Source organism: Mus caroli, unplaced genomic scaffold (genome assembly GCF_978045245.1).
Source record: "Mus caroli unplaced genomic scaffold, Mus_caroli_1 scaffold_15, whole genome shotgun sequence".
NCBI classification, from domain to species: Eukaryota; Metazoa; Chordata; class Mammalia; order Rodentia; family Muridae; genus Mus; species Mus caroli.
This window is the reverse complement of record NW_028227270.1, coordinates 78034857-78059190: the sequence shown is the minus strand read 5'-3', so window position 1 is coordinate 78059190 and position 24334 is coordinate 78034857. Positions and strand designations below refer to the sequence as shown.

Below are 24334 nucleotides of genomic sequence, written 5' to 3'. Positions count from 1 at the left end.
GAACATTTTTGTTCTCTAGCATTCTTCCCGAACAGAAAATGCTTCTGGCCTCTCAACACACAACCATATCCCACCAGCATAATACTCTGGCAGCCATGACCAAACTCAGTAGGGAAAGAGTCATGGCTGTCCATGTTTGGAGAAGTTCTGTGTTCAAACCTTTGTCCAAGAAAGCCCTCCTCTTACCAACACATAAATACATTTTGTTTACCAATACATAAATCCTGCTGGGAATCCATAAGAGCCACTAGGGACCAACCATGGTGTTTGTCTGTCCCCAGCCATCTTTATGATGACTAGAAGGACAAAACAACCAAGGATGGAGACAGCAATGGTGGGGGGAGAGCAGCTGTCATTCAAGGCCCTTCCTTTTTTCAACTAGAGTCTTTCTTTCCTCTGATAAGACCTTTGGTGCTGTGGTCGGTCAGGTTACGGGACCTGAACCCAAAGGAAGAACATCAGGGTTGTATAGCATTTTATAACTCGGATGGAGAAGTCACATCTGCATGGCAAAACCACCCTCACAGCTATGGATTCACACTCTGTTTAAAGACTGTTCTCTTTAGAATGAGAACCCAGCTCTATTCCACCAGCCAGTCATTGATCCTGAAACCAGGGCAGAAAAGTCTGGACCAGAGAGTGACCACGGTGTTCCAGATCAAGAAGCCTAACTTTGGGCTCTGTTTCCTCAGTCATCACCCTCACACCCCCTACAAAACCTCCCAGGCTAAAATTCTGATCACTGTGTACACATATAAAGTGAAGTAAGGTGAAGTAGCAGTCTGTCGAGAGCTCGTCAGGCTGTGGCACTCTGTGCGATAGCAGAAATATACTGGAAATCATACACAATGAAACCCTCCAGCAGAGTCTGCGGTCCTCATGGACTGGGCAAGAAAGAAAGCTGTGCTTCAGCCTGATGGGTTTAATAGCATGAAGGAAAAAAGGGTGCAACAGTCCAAGAATAATCACAGTGAGGGACCGTGGGCAGAGTGCAGTGAGGTGAATTTCTGCAGAACCTTCCAATATGAAAATAGAGTCTCTTCCTAAAAAGCATAATTTACTGTTCTTTGGTTAGGGTTTGAATGTAAAGTATTCCCTATGGACTTGAGTGTTTGAACACTGGATATCCAGAGGGCGGTGCCATTTAGGAGGGTTGCAGAAATCTTAGAGTAGGTGGAGCCTAGCTGGAGGGGATGGGATGCTGAGGGGCATAGCTTGTCCTTCAAGCTACAGCTCTCTGCTTTCTGCTCCGCTGAGATGGGATATCATACAGATGGGGCCACTCTGCCATGACCTCAATCATGCTTCTCTGCCTGTAACTGGGTGCCAATGAACCACACACACACACACACACACACACCCCTTAGCCACTCCACTAAGGTATCTTGTCACAGGGCTGAAAAAAGACACCAGTGCAACTTCCTTTAGCATCGCCTTGCAGATGCTTGGGAGTAGACATTTCTGACTCTCCGTCAAGGAACCATCATGATTCTTTTCATAACAGATGGCTGTGTCAGTCAACCATGGCTGGAGAGGTATGGAGTGCCCTAATTAGAGAAGGGAACATGGACTGGAGGTTATGCATTGTTGCTACTCCTTATGTATACAAACCCAGGATTTAGAATAGTTCAACAATAGCACAGGAGTGAACAAGTCTGACCCTGGGAAGTGGGACAGAGACCACAGAACTTCTATTTTAGTTTTTAATTTCCTTATGTATACTCCATTAAGATGTGCTGACACATCCATTAATAGTTCCTATTTATTTATTAGCCACAAGTGAATAGCATGCAGCTGTGTGTGGTGGCACACACTTGAAATCCCTGCTCTTTGAAAACAGAGGCAAGGAGGCAGGAGGACCAGAAGTTCCAAGTCATCCTTGACTACATAGCAAGTTCAAATCCAGCCTATGTTACACTTGACCCTGTATATAGATGATGATGATAGACAGACGGGTGGATGGATGATGAAGGGATAGATAGATGGATAGATGATAATGGGTGGATAGATGGATGATGGATGGATGGATGGATGGATGGATGGATGGATGGATGATGGATAGATGATGGGTGAATGGATGGATGGATAATGGATGGATGGATGGATGGATGGATGGTAGATGGATGGATAGATGGTACATGCTGGGAACATTCTGAGATTCTTATTGAAGAGAAATCTTACAGTCCCTTGATCTAAGGATCCCTTATCCACATCATGTGAGCAATGCTTTTCTCCCCAGTACCTCCTAGTCAAGGGGCTATAGACCTCAGGACATTTCCTCACTCTTACCAAAACCCCAATGTGCAAGTCCATGCTGCATTCTCTCAGGGTGTCTTCTAGGGAGCTTTGAACTTGGTCTTTAAGAAGGGGTCACCGTGCCGGGCGGTGGTGGCGCACGCCTTTAATCCCAGCACTTGGGAGGCAGAGGCAGGCGGATTTCTGAGTTCGAGGCCAGCCTGGTCTACAAAGTGATTTCCAGGACAGCCAGGGCTATACAGAGAAACCCTGTCTCGAAAAACCAAAAAAAAAAAAAAAAAAAAGAAGGGGTCACCTTGACTACAAAATCTTAGAGATCTAGTTCTCTTCAGAAACCAAGTTTTCCCTTCATCCTCTCCCTTACATGATGTTCCATCCACGTGACTCTATTTTTTATTTCCAGTTGAATTTAACACTTAGGAAAAAGGAGAGAGAGAGAGAGAGAGAGAGAGAGAGAGAGAGAGAGAGAGAGCAGTGATTTTCAAAGTTCATAAGTAGGGTGCACTGTCAGAGTGGACTCCTGAGAAAGGGATAGCACGTTTTTCCCATCTATGTCTAGTATAGGATGATGATTTATTGGTAGTGACTACTCAAGACTGCTGCAAGTGGGGTCTTCAAGGACAAAGCAGCCAAAAGACCCAAGCATGCCCTGACTGTGGCCACAAGACTCAGTGCCCCCTGGGGGACAGCCAGTGTTCCAGCCTAGCCAACAGAGGATCCACAGACTTAGCCTGTCCCATGGGCTTCTGTGGCATTTGGATCAGGTCGAGAAAAAAAAATCCTAGGAAGAGACAAAAATCAGAACATGCCTCCAATAGCCACACGACCCTCTACTCCACATCCGGCTTGGCAGTAGATAAGGGTTAAAGCAGCCTGGCTCAGTCTTCTCTGTTAAAATACCACCACCTCCAGGCCAGGGGGGATAGCTCCACCCATGAAGGTGATTGTCACCAAGTTTAACAGCTTGAGTTTAATCCCAAAGACCCACATTGTGGAAGGGGAGAGCTGTCGCCCGCAAATTGACCTCTGATCTCCTTGTGCATAGTACGGCATACTCCCCAACACCCCACCAACCCACACACACACACACACATGGGCACACATAATGAATGTAATTTTAACAACTAAAAATACCACCTCCCCCATTCAGATATCAACTGTCAGCTTCTTTGCTGTCATGGTTGACCAGAAGTTTTTCAGCTCCGGGAAGAGGGGATGTTTGAGTTTAGAATGGGGCTTTCTCCTTATGGGGTCCTTGCCCTACACCAAGCATGCCCCCATGTTATTTGAGACCTTTACCTGTTTTTCTTCCCTGTGACCAAAAGAAGTTGCTGGCTCAATGTAAACCACTGAGGCATTTGTCTGCCGGGGATGCTGTGAGGAAGTTTGATGAGTTGAGTCTTTGGCACAATAGAAACATATTGTGTCCTCCCCACCCCCAGCCCTGGAGACAGGCAGTCTGAGAGCAAGATGTTGTTGGACTGACTTCCGCAGGCTGACAGCACAGTAAGGCAGACCTGTGGCTCTGCAGGCTACAGCTCTCATCCCTCCCCAACCCCAGCCCCAGCCCTACATCCACTGGGTTGCTGGAAACTTTGGGCCGATCCTTGACTTTGTTTTTACACCCAAGTCTGCCTTCAGGCTCACATGGCAATCTCCCTATGTGGGTTCTCTTTGTAAAGGGACAGGCAGCACCCATCTTCATCGTCTCACTTGGAGTTGGTTGCCTCCCTGAAGACACTGCCTGCATTCTCAGAGGTTCTGAGGATTAAGGCTTTAACATATAAGTTGGTAGAATACAGAATTCATCTCAGGGGTACTTAGGGAAGCATCAAATTGCTCTAGAGGAGGGACCGTGACCTCCAGTGCTCGAGAGAGGACAGAGCAAGATTGTATAGGAGTGAATCCAGCAGTGACGAGATTGTTACCAGGGAGGCTTGGCAGCAAGGGTGGCATGAAAAGCCCCTTACATTAAGGAGCCGTCACCACTGAGATGAAGCTTCCTGTTGTTTGGAAAGAAATGAAAGACCATTTTGTTGTCTCTTCTGAGAAATAAAAAGAATTGAACTAGTAAAATAAAAAAAAAATCCAGGTTCCAGTCAGTTTTCTATTGCTATAAAAAAAATACCAGAGATGATCAAATATATACACATGTATATATATATATATATATATATATATATATATATATATATATACACATACACACACACATATATATACACATATATGTATACATATATATCCATATACACATACGTATACATGTATGTATACATATATGTGTATATGGATATATGAATATTTGCTTTGACACACACGTTTAGAGTTTTCAAAGTACTCAAGTGGCTCAGGGGCCTACGGCTCTGTGGAGAGGCAGCGCACAGTGGCAGTCAGTGCATCATGATCAGAAGCACATGGAAAATCAAAGCTCCTCTGCTTGTGGAAGCTAGGAAACAAAGAAAGGAATTCTCTCATAATTCCCTTTAAAGGCCACCTGCAGTGGCCTAAGGACCTCCCACTAAGATCCACCTCTTAGAGGTACCTGTGCCCATCAGTATTTCTAAAATTACCACTGGCTGGGTACCAAATGTTTAGCACATGTGGCTGATGGTGGACGTTTCTCAAAATCAGGGCTATATTATAAACCAACTGATAGGTCTGAAGACTGAACTTAGCCAAAGCCCCATCTCTGCCCTGACCCACCTGGTTTCAATCTTGGCGCTGGCAGCTGTCATCTTCCCAGAGTATCCAGGAGGCCTCTGAATGCACTGCCACACTGCTGAGGGAACTATGCAGGAACAGCCTGAATATCGGGAAAGCAAGCACAGGCATGTTCATGTGTGCATCTGTAGCACCTTAAGAGTTACCTCGTGGAGGGTGCAGACTGGCCCACGTGTACTTTCTTGTTAGACAGGACCCAGAGAATGTCAGTCCACATTTCTGCCAACAATACCGCTTCTAACTTGCTGTGCTTGGGGATTTAGTTCGGCCATTCTCCAAACAGTGACAGGTGTCAACTGGGAGTTTCGCTGCTCTCTGATCCTTACAACTCACCAGCCTGGGAATTAGGAGCTGAGAGTTAAGGCTGCTCCTGATGGTGACAGCTTAGAGCTTTACTGAAGCCATGGAAACCAGCACGGAGCACCATGGGCTGGGCCAGACATAGCTCCCTGTTTTCAAACATTCATTTCTCTCTGCTGTCCATATCACTGGGCTCAATGTCATGATCTGAGGAGCTCCCCTCTTTGTGTTTGCAAGGAGCCTGGTGAACCAGTTACGGGAGGTGAGATAGTTGTCTAATCTTCCCCCATGAAACCTCATTATTTCTCCTCTATTTAAGATTGACGAATATCTTATCCAAAAGGCATTTGGATCTCTGTGTTATGCTCCAAACAGACGGCCATATCATCACAATAAGCAGCATATAAAATAATGCAGCACTCAAGGGAAGAAAAAAAAGTGAAGCTCATTTTTTATGCTCATAGCCCAGGCAATAAAATACAGCAATCTCTACTTCTAATGCAACATTCATGGTGTTTATTGTTTGGTAAGATTGATGCTACAAATCTGACACTCAGGCACCTACCTGCAAAGTGGCAAACAATGTGTCCCCTGGGGGCTAAGGATGAATGTTAGGTGTGAGCAGGTATCACCCCAGGCTAGATTATTTCTTCTTTGCCAGAAACACTTCCCCAAAATACAAACACCAATCAGAGGTTGTATAAATTCTATATGGCCTGAACTTAGCATCCCTGGGTACCCATCGCTGCGAGTCCCACTTGGGAGGAAGAAGGGAGGACAATAGATTCCTAATTCCTTGCACTCCCAGATTATGCACCTTTATTGCCGTCATCGTTATCATCATTACCATGGTTATTTGGGCCGTGGGTGTGGCATGAAAGTGGACATGCTTTGAGGAGCAAGAGAGGAATGGGAAGGGAGCTGTGGTGTGCCTGTCTTCAGATCCACACAGCCTGGGTAGGACTGGCTTGCACTGGGTGGATTCTGAGACCTCTTAAGACCTCTTAAGAGAGGAGAGGCCAATCCCCAAGCTGACCCTCCTGAGGGGAGCATGTCAGGATGAGCCTGGCTTGACTGCAGTGTTGCTGTGCTGCGTTTTCATTAACAACACAGGGATCTAAGCTTATAGACACGGCCCAGTGGTTAAGCGCATGGGCTACTCTTGTAGAGGACCAGGTTTCAGTTCCCAGCACTCACATAATAACTCACAACCATCGCTAACACCAGTTCCAAGGCCTATGGTGCACCCTTCTGGCCTCCATGAGCATTGCATGCATGTGGTGCACATACAGATGTACAGGGAAACCATTCAAACACATAAAATAAGAATAAACCAATCTTTTTTAAAATACACACAGTGATCCTTTGAGGGCAGAAGATAATTTTTTTAATCGTCCACATCTTTTATGAACTCACTGTACCAAGTACAAAATTGTTTTTCAAAGTTTCTTTCTTAAGAACCCTGAGTCCCCTGAAGGATGCACACCTCCCTTAGGCTGCAGCCAGATGCCCACTGGGTTTCTTCTTGTTATTGTTCAATGAAAAGGGAGTCCCTAACGAAAGCTCTGAGCACAGTGCTTTGGGAGAGGGAGGAAGAACAAAGCAGATATTTGAGTGTTCTAGTTTTCTTTCCACCGCTCTGCTAAGACACTGGTCAAAACTAGGTTGGGGAGGAAAGGGTTAATGGGTTATTTCACCTTACACTCCCAGGGGTAACCGTGCATTGTCTAGGGAGGCCAGGGTTAAACCTCAAGGCAGGAACCTGGAGGTAGGAACTGAAGCAGAGACCATGGAGGGGTGCACCAGAGGCTTGCTCCTCGTGGCTCGCTCAGCCTGCATTCTTATAGAACCCAGGACCACCCACCGAGGAGTGGCTCCAACCACAGTAGACTGTTCCTTCCCACATTAATCATTTATCAAGAAAATGCTCCCACAGTCATGCCCAGAGGCCAACCTAATGGGGACAATTCCTTAATCAAGGTTCCTACCTCCTTTGTAACTCTGGTATGCATCAAGCTGGCAAAAAAAAAAAAAAAGAAAAGAAAAGAAAAGAAAAAAGAAAAGAAAGAAAAGAAAAGAAAAGAAAAGAAAAGAAAAGAAAAGAAAAGAAAAGAAAAGAAAAGAAAAGAAACTAGCTAGTCCATAGAGGTTCTGGTGTAGAGAGCTGGTGACTCCTATCCCAGGGCTCATGGTGGCTGAGCATCTCAGCGCCATAAAGGGCTGCTGGCATTCTCTTTCCTCCTCAACACAGCTTCTTACTGAGAAGTAAGTAGTAAAAACTGAGCTGGTGGGTGTCGGTCTGATGGATTCCTGACTGTCTGTGTGTACATGTGCATATGTGCACACACATTTGTGAGTATGTGAGTGTGTGTCTGTCTATATCTCAGGGGGAAGGGGAGCCAGTCTACAAGCCACACCCAGGATGGGGGGGGGGGACAAAGCCACATCTCTGTCACGCACTTGAGCACTACATCTGTGCCCCACAGCTGCCCCAGAAGCTGTACATTTTTCAGTGATGTGGTCAGTGTGAGGTTCAGAAGAGCTGTCTCAGGCCAGTGAAAACAGATTGGGCTGTGTTTTAAAATTGCAAGGTTTTTTTGGTTTTGTTTTTTTTCTTTTCAGAAGAATGGGGCTGTCCCTGGAGATCGTGGGTCTTCTGTGTTTGTTTGTTTGATTTTTTTTGTTTTGTTTTGTTTGTTTTTCCAATTTCATAGCTTGTTTTTTAAATGCCTGATTATTTCAGCCACATTTCAAATTTGAGGTGCACAGGTTCAGGGGGAACACAGGTACATTTGACTGCAGAGTAAATGGGCTGATAGACTCCTCTGAGCAGCCTTTCTGGTCACATTGTCCAAGCTTCTCTAGAGTTGGAGTTAAGGAGACTCTTCCCAAGACTGGCCCATTACAGCCCCCCAGTTAGTTCTCAAGTCGGTTTGCTCCTAAATATTGTCGAGCAGGTCTTCAGCAATCTTTCTTATTTACTTTTCACCATAGCACATAGCAGAAAGCAAGCCTCTGACTCTTCCACTACTTGGCAAAATAAGAGTGGGGTCATCCTGACTGTGTGTAGAGACAACTCGTGGGGCCCTGGTTCTGAGGCTATAGGGCTTGAAAACCTTTTGCTGTTGTTAAAATAAAATAAAATTAAAAAATCCCAACTGGAATCTTCTCAAATTATCCTCATCACAGCCTTGAAAGGTGGCTGACACCACAACTCTCACTTTGTTTGGGAGGAAACTGAGCTAATGGGTCTTAGACACCATCCATAGTGAAGAAAAGGGCCTCCCCAATCCAGAATTTCCCCCATTTTCTGGCATATCTGTTAGGAGAAATTGACAGTTACTTTTTGTTTTTAATGCTGAGCAGAATTTTCCTCCCCGGCACATGTAGCTTCGTATGTACCCTGTGGGGTGGTGGAGCTTAGGAAAGAGGCACAGAGAAAAAAGAAAAGAGAGGATTGTGTTTCCTCCGGTGCCTCACTGAGCTTTGCAGTATTTCGAGTAACGCTGTCCTTGATAAACAGGAAGCTCTAGAGCCCTGTCAGTGGGGCTCAGTTAAATCACGTGTGCCTGTGTAATGTCCAGTGTCATGGTCCTTGAGCCAGTGACATCAGCCTTCCCTGAGAACTTGATAGAAATGGACAGTCTCAGGCTTACCCCAAAATTAGAACCAGAAGTTCAAAGGAGGGTCCAAATTGTGCATGTGAACCATTGTTCAAATGTTAGATGGTTCTAATACACCCTGATGCAGGAGGGAAGCATCAGCCACTGGGAAGATCAGTCAAAGGCTTGGGAGCTGGACCCCACCTCGGATGGTCTCTATTCTCTTAACTGCACTCTTGTCAAAACTGACTTCCTAGGCTGGTCTAATACTCCAGACTCCCAGGTCTAATACTCCAGAGGTGGGAGGGGCCTCCACCTCCCAAGTGCTGAGACTACTGATGTGTGCCACAAAGCTCTGCCCAGCTCAGCTCATTCTGAAAAGTTCGCCTCTGTGAGGTTGTGCCTGTGCATTGTAGGTGACTACTGGTAAATTTCTTTATAACAGCTTCTTCAATATCAAATGCTAGAAGTTAATATCCCTCAAAGGGGGTCGAGGGTGCTAGACATGTAGCCCTGTAGTAGAATATGTACATAGCATGCACACAGCCCTGGGGCTCAATCTCCCACACGCATGCTCACGTGCACACAAACAGGGCATGGGAAGTGTTTGCATCTCACTGGAAGAACAGGCCACGTGTTAGTGCCCAGGACAAGTCACGTTTCTTCGTTGCCTTTTTTCAGTGTAAAAAGAATCAAGAAAGTTGGTTTCAGGGAACAAAATAAATGGCTTAAAATAGAAGTTTTGGATTAAATCTTTAAAAAAAATAAGTCCAAGTCAAGACGCATACCTATATACCCAGCTCTTGGGAATCAAAGGCAAGAGGATCAAGATGTTCAAGGCCAGCCTTGGCTACATAATAAGTGTGAGGGCAGCCTGGGCTACATGAGACTATGTTTCAAAAAGGAAAGAAGGAAGGAAGGAAGGAAGGAGGGAAGGAAGGAAGGAAGAAAGGAAGGAAGGAAGAAGGAGAGAAAACTATTTCCAGTAATCAAAAGGCATTTTAAAAAGAATTCCTTGAACTCCCCACAGTGTGGCTCTTCATGGACACATTTACCCTCTTGGATCCCACTTAGCTGAAACATGTAATTGAATGCGTAATTGAACAAGGTCCTTGCATGGCTGGCTGGAGGGTCATCCCAGCTGGGTAAGACATTAACAGTTATAAAGGTGGGCTAGAGAGGATGGCTCAGCGGTTAAAAGTACTGCCTGCTCTTCCAGAGGTCCTAAGTTCAATTCCCAGCAACCACATGGTGGCTCACAACCGTCTATAATGAGATCTGGTGCTCTCTTCTGGTCTGCAGACATGCAGGCAGAATGCTGCTCTTGCAGAGGACCGAGTTCGAATCTCAGCACCTACACTAAGCGTCTCACAAGCACCTGTAGGTACCTCAAGCCTCTGTGGATATCAGTAGTCATGTGCACATTCCCTCACAGAGACACGTGATTAAAAATAATTCTTCAAAGTGCTTGTGAAGGCAAATATTCAGCTTAGTGATAGAGTTACCCCCAACACCTCAGAAAGAAAAACACACGGTAATATCTTTAAAAACCAAGAAGGCGTTAAAGGATTCCTTGGCTGGTTCCTTCATTGGACTTGGCCCATTCTAGTGATTCTGACACCTATAGGATAAATAACAATCATTTGTATATTTTAAGAATTCATGAATGGCCAGACCTTCAAGCCAATTTCTGTGAGTTCAAAACCAGCGGGGTCTACATAGCAGGTTCCAGGACAGCCAAAGCTACATAGTAACACTTTATATCAAAACCCCCAAACAAATAAGCAGAATTCTTTGCTGGAGGCTTGGGGGAGTGCATTTCCTGTGCCCACAGTTACTCCCAGGGTATGTAGCACCCTTTCCTTCTCTCACCAAGTCTGGCTTCGAGTTTAATGAGAAGTGACAACAGAGCTTGCACATAGCCCTGAAGGTTTAAATGGAAGAACGGGATGAAACTTGGCACCTAAGCGGTTTCTCGTCTATCCCTGTGCATTTTTGTTCCCTGGCAAAATACCTAAATCTCACACAAAATGCTAATAGGAGCGATTCATTTTATCTGTCTTCATTATATTCATTTTATTCCTCTTAGAATGCCAGGATTTTCATAATAATCTCAAAAGTATATACGCCAAACTAAATAGCAGTGTTTAGGAAGAAAAAAATATATCAACGGGAGAAATAGAAAGGCATCCAAAGATTAAAACGATGGCAGGTTGTTTTCTCCGAGGTTCTAAAAAGCAAATCCTTTGAAATCTAAGTGAGCACACTTCTATTTTAGGAAACGAGATCATGAAAATTTGATGATCTGTGCCCACTGAATCCTTAAAACAATCGCTTTTCAAATGCAAAGGTCCCGTAGCTCCTTTGAAAGGAACTGGGCAGGCAGGTACTTTGTGGCCGTTGACAGGTAATCATCGTAGTGATAAGAAGTTTGCCTTCCATAGTCTATCCTCCCTTTGTCTGTTATGTAATCTGCCCTGTTTGGTCTCTCTGCGATCAAGTTCTCTCTTGGAAAATGCCAAGATGATCCGTTGTGTCTCCCAATGTGTCACAGTGACATCGGAGGCTCTGCCCGCTGCCGATGTGACTGAACCCGTGCATCTGCCAGCTGCATATTCTTCCCTGAGAAGCCTGGCTTAGCTCCCTGCTGCTGGTCTTAGTTACCACTGCCCTGGCTCAATGGAAACAAAGTGGCGACTTGGTTCTAAAGCCCACCCTATGATGGCAGCCTGTCCTGGCAGCAGCTCCCAGATGCACCTGTCCCTGTTCTCGCTCTGCTTGCTTTCTCAGTTCACAGTCTGCAATGCCGTAAGTCCACGGGAGCCACTGCCTGTGAGCTCTGATTGTCATCACACCAATGGCGGGCACATGGTTCAGGGAAAGCACGCTGGGCTCAGATAGTCCCCAAAGGGAACGGCAAATGTGTATATAACTTCATCTGAGCAGAAATACAATAAGCCTATTTGCTGAAGTCAAAACAAACCAACACTATAAAAATAAATAATAGTAATAATAATAATAATAAATTATAACTGGAAAATCCACTTAGTGGTGAGGGTGCTTCCAGAGGACCTGAATTCGATACCCAGCACCCACATCACGGGGCTCACATCTACTTGGAACACATCTCCTGGGAAACAACATCTTCTTCTGGTCTCCTTGGGCACTAGTGTTCTTGTTGTATACCTCTCTCTCTCTCTCTCTCTCTCTCTCTCTCTCTCTCTCTCTCTCTCATGCACACACACACACACACACACACACATCATATCACATACACATACATACACAAAGATAAGTCCTTTTAAAAAGCTTTAGATTGCCTTGGACATTAACCGAAGTGTAAGTTTGCGTCATGCGTTCCATGAGTATTTAATAAACCTGTGAGTATTAAAGGGCTGAGCCATCTGTAAGAGTCTGTGAGACACTTCTGAATATTAAACTTTTCACTTATAGACAGTCTTTAAATGCCCTGCTGGAAAAGCAAACATGACTTAAGAAAACCTGATGACATTTGTAATCACCACCACCTTCCTCCCGTCATTAGCAAAAGGTCCTAAGGCTGCGGGCTCAGCTAGAGGAGCTAAATCACCATTGGAAGGTCAGTTAGGAGACAGGGCAACCCATCATACAGGAGAAGTAGACTGCTCAGCAATGGTTCTTTGGGAGTGGGCTCAATCTTCTTCCTCAGCAGTTCAGTCCCATAGCAGCAGCTGCAGACCAGTCCTCTGTGCAGGCAGGCACCACACACAAACCGGCAGCTACAGTCCAGTCCTCTGTGCAGACACCACACACAAACCGGCAGCTACAGTCCAGTCCTCTGTGCAGGCAGACACCACACACAAACCGGCAGCTGCAGACCAGTCCTCTATGCTATGCAAGCAGACACCACACACAAACCAGCAGCTGCAGACCAGTCCTCTGTGCAGGCAGACACCACACACAAACCAGCAGCTGCAGACCAGTCCTCTGTGCAGTCAGGCACCACACACAAACTGGCAGCTACAGTCCAGTCCTCTATGCAGGCAGACACCACACACAAACGGGCAGCTGCAGACCAGTCCTCTATGCAGACACCACACACAAACCGGCAGCTGCAGACCAGTCCTCTATGCTATGCAGGCAGACACTACACACAAACCGGCAGCTGCAGACCAGTCCTCTGTGCAGGCAGGCACCACACACAAACCGGCAGCTACAGTCCAGTCCTCTATGCAGGCAGACACCACACACAAACCGGCAGCTACAGTCCAGTCCTCTATGCAGGCAGACACCAGGCACAAACCAGCAGCTGTAGTTCAATCCTGAAGAAACCACAAGGCTCACCAACTGGCCTATTTGAGACTGCAGAAGCCGCAAGCTGCCGCAAGAACTCCATGAGCAGTTCTTGGTTGTTTCCCTCAATGGCATCATTACTACACGTTGAGCTCAACAACGCTATGAAAGGTGAAGCAATACATGGGAGTCATTAGCAGAGAATATCGAGGCAGAGCAAACCAAACCAAAGCTCAGTGCTCATCTCCCCCTCTCTGTGGGGTCATATTTACACTCCTTTATCAAGCAGCCTTTCCCGTGTCTGCTGTATCACAACCTCCTTTCACCTGTGTCTGCTTCGGGAACACATTCTTTCCTGTGTCTGCTTTAGCAAGACATCCTTTCATCTGTGCACCCCAGCAAAACACCATTTGACATAAGTGACTTTAGAAGTTTCCCCATCAGTGTTCATATTAGGTCCATTTGAGAAATGAAGCCACTTAAAAGACTAGTGGTAAAAGAGAAAATTCTATTTATCACCACATTCATGTGAATTTCCTTTGTATTCCTTTCTCTAATCATCAGAGCTATCTTGTTTATCTTAACTTACCAGCCCAAATCTATCTGCAAAACACCTTGTAGCACAGAAATTATGGGAGGAACTGAGTCTGGGCTTTGTTTTGTCTTGTTTTGTTTTGTTGTTTATTGCCTGTGTAATTAGAAAAGCTTCCTCAAGGACAATCAAGCACCAGCCAGCTTAGAAGTACAGTGTGAAGATGAATGGAGAGGGTGGACCTAGTTTAGCAGAGGAATGTGGTCCTTACAAGAGTAGGCGCAGCCTTGCCCCACAGACGGAGTTTGTGAGGCACTGTGGCAGATGTGTAAAACTCCTTTACTAAATCAAGACTCCCTGAGAACAAGATGGATCTGACCTCTATGCTCTTACCTGTGGGCAGGTGATACATAAACCGGATGTCCCCTAGATGTGACAGGAGATGCTAGCAACAGCTGTGGCCAATTAATTTCAAACCCTAGACAGCAGTGAGAATGCACATAAAACCGATGAGACATAGAAACTTCCAGCATTTCCTGTATGATGGAAAATGATTGTTTTTCCCGTTCAGGTTGTGCGTGAGCCTACGCACGCACACACAGACACACACCCTGTCTGAGCCATATAAATTAGACCCTGAGGATTGTCTCCGTCGACTCTGTAGCTCACAAGCTCTGACTGAGTTCACAAGTCTCTCCTGCGGATGGTGGCCAGCTGGGGAGGGTCCGGTGGTCATACGTTCCTGTCTGCTGTGTGTAGGAGTCTGATTGCCACCTCAACTTGGCCTCTCTGTGATCACTCTTAAGGACATGGCAGGTCAGCAAGGGGAGAGGGATCCCATCATTGCTTTCCTGAGAAGGGGAGATGGCGGCCCTGATTGGGGGCAGTGTGACAGCATCTTTGGGAAGGAGGTGTGTATTTGTCACACCGCAGGAGTTGGCACTGCTGGTGCATCCTGTGAGGGATGTGACAATCACAGGCACAGGGCTGTTAATGGAATCTGACCAAGTTTTCCCTTGCCTCTCACTGGAGTGCTTCAGCTGCTCCGGTCTGCCATTCCATCTGGCCTCAAGGGCTGAAGTGCTTGTGGGAGAGAGTAAGGGTTCGTGTGACAAGTGTGTTATAGTTGATGTGAGCACAGCATGAGGAAATGAAAAGGGAAGGAAGTCTGCAGGCTGACAGTCCTGTGGCAGAAGCTCTCAAGGAATCTCTCGGTGCATCAGATAAACTGAGTAAATCAAAGAGAAGTTCTTTACAGTTCCTGGTTTTGTTTTTATTCAAAGTTAGCAGACACAGTAACAGGTTACCTTATAGTGTCTTCAAACATGTCACTTAAATTTTCTTTATGAATGAAGTCTCTCTGGAAGCTTACAAAATATGCTTCCTGTTCCCCTTTTGGTTTGGTTTTGGTTGGTTTTGGTTTAATGACAGGATTCCCGTGAAACCCAGGCTAGCCTCGATTTCATTATGTAGCAGAGGAGGACCTTGAAGCTCGAATCCTCCTGCCTCTTCCTCCGGAGTGCTGAGATGACAGGCATGTCCCTCTGTGACCTGCTTCATTTTACCCTTGTTCCTTTTCCCATGTGAACAGGTCCTGTGCAGTCATGAACCACTAGGCTCATTCTATCATGAACACTCCTCTATCCAGAGCTTCCCGGAATTAAGAAAACCAGTTTAGTGTGTCTTGGTTTTGAGATCTCACTGGACAGCCCAAGCAGTTCCTGGTTCATCTGCCTCATACTCTCACTTGCTTGATTGCAAGCATGTATCACCACACTTGGCTAAGAAATACATTTTCAAAGGATGCAGAATGCAAGCTCAGATTGGTTAGACGATCCTGAAAGCTCCCATGCTCCCCCCCCCCAAAAAAAAAAACTGAGAGAAAGGGGTTGTGGGGCGATTTTTTTTTCATATAACAAATATGTAAGGTGTTTTCTGGAAGAGCATCAGGCCACAGGAAAGCAGTTAAAGGTTAATAATTGTACTTGTTTGGCCTTTTGGGCAGCAAGGTTCTTGCTTCATTGGAAAATGAAAGTCTAAAATTGGGGATCCAAGGGTCAGAATTGTGGAGAGTAATGAGGCATTCCATGCCACCATTGTAGAAAATAGCAGAACTCTGGAACCCAAACCCTGACAAGAGCTGGAGTCAGCACGGGGTGTGTCTGCTTCTTGGCCTTATATCCAAAGAACTGAAGAGAAAGGACCACATCGGTGAGGGAAAGTGGCAAGGTGACCTCTACAGGGGCAAAGCAGTGGTACAGAGTACCAAAGGATGCCCTGTCAAGACTGACAGTAGCCACATGAGAGAGGGAACTCGGGCCCCAGGTCACAGCCTGGGCTTGCTTCTTATAGGGTCTAATGGAAAGAGAAGCCTGTTACTACCGGGCAGAGTTGGAGTGGATCTCCATTTTGGTTGATATTGTAGGTCATATATTCATTTTCCTACTGCATAAGTGCTTCCCATAATGCATCTGACTTTAATGGTCTGCATGTTGTTATATGTAAGCATAAAATGGTAAAGAGACAAGGCGTTGCTGTTTGACTGTGGAGGCCTTCGTCTCCTCTGTCACGTGGTGTTCTCCGTGTCTCCCGTGCAAGCATCTTCATCAGAAAGGGGATTCTCCACAGTGCTTTCCTTCTTCGCCTCTCCAAGTTTCAGCAGGAGTAGATGGATCGCTTCCTTCTGGAAAGAGAGGTTTGTTTGCAAGAAGACTAATGGCTTAGGTGAGGACAGGCTTCCAGATCTTTCCTAACACATATAGCTCCAGGCAGTCTTCCTCAAACACCTAGGTTTGACAAATGAGAGGAACCTCTTTTGAATTGAGAAGCCCGTGCATTCTGGTTAGTTCTGTCTTCTGTCAGCACCAGGAAAACAATGGTCTGTTTATCTGTTTCCATATGAAGACATAAGCAGGGGGTAGCGGGAGGATGTTCACATGTGAGAGATTGAGAGAGAAAGTAAGCTCTAGCGGGGGGAAGACCTACTTCCACCCCCAAAGCCAGGAGGCTAACATGTCTGTCCCTATTCATTGTCATTGTCTGAATTCCCATCCACTCAACAGTTCCACCAGGGGAAAAAAATCAACAGACACAGCTTCTAAAGTAATTTTTTGAATAAAGTTAAAATAGTAACTATTAGATATATGATTGACCCATTGGTCTGAATTATGGCATCCTGGCCCCTTCAGAAACTTCTTGACTCTCTAAGATAAAAGGCAAAGCTGCTTTTTCTGCGTTACCAGTTTGCTCAGTCTCTCTCTTGCTCGGTGCTCCTGACCTGCCTCCTTACAGTAGAGTTCATGATGCCTCCGCCTCCAAATCCCACGGTGTTCTCTCAGCCGCTTGCCTCTTCCCCACCAGTAGAGCTTCCTATGTTTCATGCAAAGAGTTTACCGTGCTCTCAAACTGTAGCTGTGTGCGGTTCTTCTGGAAAACTTGTTGAAAACAGGAGCTGATATAATAGATCTGAGCTCCATGACCAAAAGCAACTTGGGGAAGAAAGGGTTTATTTCATCTTACGTCTCAGCAGTCCGCCATGATGGAAGTCAAAGCAGGAACTGAAATGGGAACCTGGAGGGAGGAGCTTACATAGAGGCCATGGAGGGGTGCTGCTTACTGGCTTATTCCTCATGGCTTGCTCGGCTTTCTTTCTTATACCACCCAAGACCACTTGCCCAGAGGTGGCACCCCTCCTCGCATCATGGAATGGACCCTTCTATAACAATCATTAATTAATTTATTCTTTTTAAAAAGGAAAGCACTTCACAAACTTGCCTATAGGCAATTGGAGGGAGGCCATCTCTCAGTTAAGATTCCCTCTTCCAGATGTCAAGTTGACAAAAAAATTCCAGCCAGCACACTGTGCGTCTATTGCACTTGGGTACAGCTTGATGGTCACATGTGTGCATCCTAGGCTACATCCCTAGCATCACATACATACAGGAATATAAATGCCTGTGCCTGCCTTCTACCCTGAGCCTTCACCTTGACTGACTGTATTAAGAACAGCTTTGTCAGCCCAGGTATGGTAGTGTATACTTTTAATCCCAGCACTCAGGAGGCAGCGGTGGATGAATCTCTGCAAGCTCAAGGCTGCCCCGATCTACACTGCAAATTTCAGGACAGCCAGGGCTACATAAAGAGACCATGCCTCAAAAAACACAAAAGAATAGCCTTGCTCAAATCAGTGTGTTCTGTGTGTCACTGCACTAACTTAGTTTCTGTTGTAACAACTCAAATGCTCCTTCAGGGTGACGCCCACCTACCTGTTTACAAGCTACTGTGTCCCCTGGACCTAAGAACTCTGGAAACATCTACTGTGCAGGCTGTCAAAATTTTCTTGCTGCTCTGTTTTGTTTTTTTTCATGGGTTTGGTGCCTAATAACATACACAGCTGTATCACTATTCCAGAACAAATTTCCACTCAACACCAATGGCATTTGTACAATGTTTCTCCTGGTTATTGTCTCAGCATGCAATATTGGGCCTCAGGTTGAAGTCCTACTGGGGTCATGGCTCCCAGAACAGTTAGCCAAAAATACTCTCTTAACTGTAACCTATTTAATCTCTTCAAGTGAGGGGCCTTTTCCTACTTACCAAAAATAGTTCATGCTTTATTCTTGCTTGTTAAAAGAGTCTTTCATGGGCCTTTCTCTGTTGACCCTCCCAAGACCCTTCACAGCAGGTAGAGTCCATGCTGCTATACCACCTTCCTCAGGGAGACACTCAGGTGTGGACGGTAGTCAAGGACACGCGTGACTGGCTTGTGTCCCAGCTGATGGTGGTGAGTGGTAGCAGCAGGTGAGGAAGCATGGTGCCTGTCCGTCTTCACATCAGCCCTCCACTTCACTGGCAGCCAGGCTAATTGTTCTTAGCTTGGGAGAATGGCAGTGTGAGAGAAAACAGAAAATGGCCAGATCAGGTGTTGGGGGCAAGAATAGTAAGTTACTGTGCTAAGCTGAGGAGGTGGCCCAATGTGTGAACTCATCAATTGTTCCAGCATGACACATTGGGCCATCTTCAATGACTCTAATGACTTCATCCCTGGGGTGAGGGGGGAGAGCAGAGTCTTGCAGGCTGTCCTCTAATGTGCCCTCATGTGCATGGCAGGCCTGTGAACTCGTACACACACACACACACACACACTGATGGCAATGACAAAGTCTGAGGTTCTACCTTGTCTTCTGGGAGAAGCAGCACGGGAATGCTTCTGAGGTAAAAAGAAAAACTGTCATTGTGCCTTCCCAGAGTAACCCTTCTGCTCCCTGAAGGCCTCCGTACAAACCCAGAATGTGTGCTCATCCCTGTAACGAAACCCCCAGAACTTAGATGCTAATGATTTATATCATCTTCATACTCTCCTGAGCCCTACTGTATGCCAAGGGCTATACCCAATGCTGTGAAACCATAAATAAGAAGCCTTCTGTGTCACTGAGGAGTTCATCATGCAAACGTCTTCCTGTAAAGTCTCTGCAGGATGGCTAAGGTCTTTCAAACCAATGGCACAGCAGAGAAACTTTGTGTCCTGCTCCGTGGGTCAGAGACATCTCAGGCTTCCTAAACCTTGGATTTGTGACCAGGTTATCTCACAGTGGACTAGGAAGGGAAACAGATGGGGTACGGGGGCCACAGTACACTGAGGTTGCGGGACATTATTGGAATGAGTTTGCTTTCAATTTTTAATGCAGTTATCAGTCCATGGCAGGCTGTTTGCTGAGGAGGGAGACACTGTCTCCCTCTCCCTCTCCCTCTCCCTCCCCCCCTCCCCCTCCTCCTCCCCCTCTCTCTTCTCCCTCTCTCCCTCTCTCTTCTCCCTCTCTCCCTCTCTCCCTCTCTCCCTCTCTCCCTCTCTCCCTCTCTCCATCTCTCCATCTCTCCCTCTCTCCCTCTCTCCCTCTCTCTTCCCCTCCCTTCCCCTCCCTCCCAGGAATTTAGAGTTGGAAGAAGAAGACTGGAGTCTCTGAAGGCTGGGGGGAGAAAGTAAGTAGCTTCATAGGAACCTCTGGTCAGAGGTGTCGAGGGAGAGAGAACCGGAGAGTAAGGTCATAGGAGGAGGCTGTGAAGTCAACAGTGACCTCACTATGAGCAGATTCAATAGAATGGGACCTTTCAAGGGTTTTCCATCCTGATACCTTTACACCCAAAAACTTTGTATGCCACCCCAGGTATATTGGTATATGCAATCAGTATACAAAGAATTTATCTGTAATCATAAGGAAATGTTTTTCAAAACAATCCTTCAGCATGCATATAATTACCACTTATTTAAAGGGAAGCAAATTTGCCTACTAATGGGATGGGTGTGCTTGTCTGTCTGAAACAATAAAACCCAGAGATGTGGTGACTTGCTGTTTACATGCTAAGGAGTGGTGACGGGAAGATATTGAAAGCTTTATTCTCTGCACAGAAACAACATGTTTCTATAAGGGTAGAAAGCTTCATATATGTTATAAAAAAGACCCCGCCCCTCACAGCGTACCCTAGAGCCGATTCTAAGCTAAAGTGCTTCAGGCCATGGTTGTTAGTGTTGAGAGGTATGGCGAGGTGCACTGTGTGATGTGTGGATAGTGTGTGTTCAGAGCCAAGCTTGCAGTGCTGATGTGGAGAGGTTGGTTATGCATAAGGATGGGAAGGGGAGATTTTCGGCCAGTGGTCAGATTATGAAGCTCTTATAGAACCTCATTCTCACTAACTCTGTCCTGTGGGTCATAGGGAAGTAGGCACAGCAGCCAGGCATGGGATGGTGTGAGCCATTCCATCTGGGCTAAGGGAGCTGGAGTCAGTGGCCTGGCACAAGGAGAGAGGCTGGTGGCCTGCGCTCCCAGAGTGGTGTGATCAGAAGAGAGAAGGAGGGTGGAGGACTGGTGTTTGACTGGCTATTCTCATCCAGGTGTTCCTTCTCTCCAAAATTCATGCCCAAACTGCATCTCCAAAGTCATCTGCTCGAGGCCTTGGGAGATGTCAGCTTTGGCAGTAATTAAGACTAGATGAGGCCATCAGAGTGGGGCTTCCATGAGGATGAGAGTGGTTTCATAGGAGAAAGCCTGAAGTTAGCAAAGTTCTCTGTCTGGCCACATGATGCCCTGCACATATATCACAATCCAATAGGAAGCACCTCACCAGAGGCTGCATAGATGCTGCTGAGGCACTGTCTCAGGATCGCGAGCTAAGCAAGCATCCGTATAATTTACCCAGCTTGGGATCCTCGACCTGACAAGGTGCCCAATACAGGTGATGCTCAGAGAGAGTGATTCTGAGTCCTGAGTAGGCAAGCTCCCTGGGGATGGGATGTAAGACTTTTTGGAGAGTTGTTTATCCAGAGAGGGTAGAGGTGAGTTATTCCCTGAGGGCCCTTTAAATGTAGTGAGCTATAAGTACAGGGAGATGATTGGAAGAGGGTGGGGACTCAGAGTGACAGGTAGGTTAGAATTTGGAGTCCCCAGCATACTGACAGAAGTTGAGGTCAGGCATGTTCCACTTCAAGACTAAAGAGTGTGTGGCAACATCAGGATGGATGGATCTGTGTCCAATAGTTATTAAGAGAGTCAATTGTGTTTGCCATGCTGACTTAGAGGCCAGAGAGTTGATACTGACCAAGACCAGGAAGGACTCAGCCTCTGTGGAACCCCTGGAGGAAGGAGATGAGCTCAGCAGTTCTCCCTGGCCCCACTGTACCATCTGGACTTGCTTAGCCTCTCATTGCTTTGAGTTGACTAAGACTCAACTCTGTCCCCTAGAGGTTGGTTTGTGTGCTAGACGTTCCACATGGCCATGTTGGGTGGCAGTGGGAACTTTAAACGTTGGAGCCTTAGCTGAAGGTCATTAGGACCCAGGCTTAGGGACAAAAGTTCTCCTGGGACCTTAATCATTTCTCACAAGATTAAGTTCTTTCCAAAAGAACACTTTCTGGTCTTTAAATTTCTCTAGCTTCTATATGTGATCTTGTCCACATATCCATTCCCACCATTCCTAAGGACTCATGTGATCTATGCTTTTAGCCTCCAGAGCTAAGTAAACTCCTTCTCCTTTATAAAATACCCAGCCTCTGGTATTTTAGTATAGCAGTAGCATTAGGAAATGCCGCCAGTTCCATCCTAGGAGGGAGGACCTTGCCTCTGTTGTCTCCTTGGCTTCCTCCGTCTTTCTTCTTTCCATCTGACTGAAATGTGATGGCCTCCCTCTGGTTCTGGGGTGCAGACATAGACCTGAGAATCGGGGCTCTCCCAACAAGCAGCAGTTGTAAATGCTGGCAAGAGCTATGGTCCTGATGCTCTTCTGGCAAGGGGCGCTCCTGAGCTCTGTGCTGCAGAATGGAGTCAGAGCCTACAGGGTTGTTTTTTTTTTTGTTTTTTCCACCTCTCCAGGGAGAGGCTGTGACTCAGAAAGCTGGTATTCCCTGACCTTCGTTATTTAAAGCATCTTCCAGTCATCTCTTTCTGCCATTGGGGTTTTCTTGGGGGAGTAGAAAGTTGGGTTTTTGTTTTAATTTTTGGAGTCTCTTCACACCAACAGGAAAACTTGTGTTAATTTGATTATTTTTCTTATGGTCCTTCATTGATAAGATCTTCAGACTGGAGAAAGATAAGGTACACTTTTAAATTCCCGTCCAAGAACCAAGCCGAAGGAGTGGTACTACCCACAGCTAAGGTGGATATTCCTACTCCAATTAACCTAATAAGCTAATCCCTCACAAGCATACCCAGAGGCTAATCTAGTCTAGATTAACCCTTCACCAGCACGTCTCCTAGGTGATTCTAGATCCTGGCAAATGAACAGTCAATAGTCACCATTACAGCTATATACACAGCATGCGCTTCTGAGAAACAGTCTTGACAAGAGTGAGATCCACAAGGGAGACGGTATTGCTGTAGGAACCAGTGAACTAGAATAAAAAATAAAAAACTGAGAAAAAAGTGCTGTCCCCACTCCTCCCCCCATTCGTGTTTCTCAGTGTGTGACCCATATCTCTCGGGAGTGTTGGAAAAATTCAGTCTAAAACCAGAGGTGATCCCCTCTAGGGCCTCCACTCAATGAAGCTGGTTCTTAAACATGCAGGAAAGAATTTCAGAATGAGCCAGAGTATAGTGAAGTCAGTGTGTTTATTGAGTAGGAATTAGATGTTAGATGTGTGTGTGTGTGTATGTGTGTGTATGTGTGTGTATGTGTGTGTGTGTGTGTGTGTGTGTGTGTGGAGAGAGAGAGAGAGAGAGAGAGAGAGAGAGAGTAAGCAGAAAAGAGAGAAACGTAATGAGTGAAAAGAGAGAAAATGGAGAGATTTCCCCAAGGGCTATATATATACATAGTCCTGTGGGTTTCCAAAAAGGATATCATTTACAGCCAGTTAAAAGATTAAACATAGTTTAAAAATTAAGCCTAGAACTGGTTTACATATCTCTCTTTAAGAACTTCCTGTCTGTAATTGAAACTGTAAGGTGGTTTTCTGAGATGCATTGTTCAGGTTTAGGGGTGAGAGGCAAATCCTGGCAGACTTAACACAAAGGTCACAAGCATTTTGGCCCAGCTAAGGGTCATTTATTGTTTTACCTGTCTTGTCTGAGGTAAGTCTTGAAAAAAATCAAACATTATCTCTATAAGCAATCCCTTGGCTACCTTTTATTTATCTGGTACAAGTATCTGATTAGTTTTCTAGAATGGCTTTCAGAACTCAGAAACACCATCCCTATATTGACCAGTTGATAGTGAAAAGAAAAATGGGATCTGGGTGCACAGCTATCTGGAGAGATGGTTCAGGAAGGGGTTAGACACGTTCTCCAGATGTTCAGCAACCTGGAAGCTCATCAGGTCTCATCGTTCAGGTTTCTGAGAGCCTTGACCCTCCAACCACATGGAATTTCCAGGGGCCAGTCCCCTCCAGAGGCTACCTAGGACACCCACCCTCGCCCATCTCATTAGCATAAAGTCAGATGTAATCTGAAGAGGCTCATTTGGAATATCACAAGTCCCAGGGGGTTCAGGTAGGAAAGGGGATCAAAGACCATATCTCTTTCAGAGTATGTTACAGAAATGTTTTACAGAGCAAAAGGAATAGTAAGTGTGGAATTTTTCTTGCAAACTTTAGAACACTTTGGAATACAGTTTCCGACTGTATTCCAGGTGCCGTCAGTTTTGCAATAACAAGACTCGAATTTTGAAATAGTTAAACTTGGAGGCTCCATGGACTTCATAGTTTTACTTTTCAATCGGGATAACAATCAGAGTCACCAAGCAATGGTATACTTACCTGGGAAGAGCAGAACACTACAGTGAGAACATGCATGTAGAGTTCTGAGCAGTCCAGAAACTCAAAGGAGGAGAAAGATCAGAGACAAAAGTGAGCATTCTTTGATATGCTTTAAACAAATAGGCTCTAGCTGATATAAAAATAAATAGCCTGTCTGGTCTAATATTGAGTACACAGTTGTGCAGACGTCCTTACAGATATCTGTGGTACCTTTGTAGGCGGTTGTGATTTTTGCAGTCTCCGTGGAAGCCAGGCTCGATTTAATTGGTTGAGAGTTGTCGCTAGAGCATGGCCAAAGCAACTCCACCTTATCCTTATGACTTTCTCACATCCTGGAACTCTCTAGACTTCATGCAGTAAACATCTTGCTGACTACAGACCTCAGCTTCAGAAGTTTGGGGAATGAGT

At 45.8% G+C, this 24334-nt stretch overlaps 1 protein-coding gene across 8 annotated transcripts in view; it reads left to right on the top strand.

The window, feature by feature from the left end:
* Positions 1 to 24334, top strand: part of Phactr1 (phosphatase and actin regulator 1) — a 451705-nt gene that overhangs the window by 414211 nt on the left and 13160 nt on the right. The gene's annotated exons all lie outside the window — the stretch shown is intronic.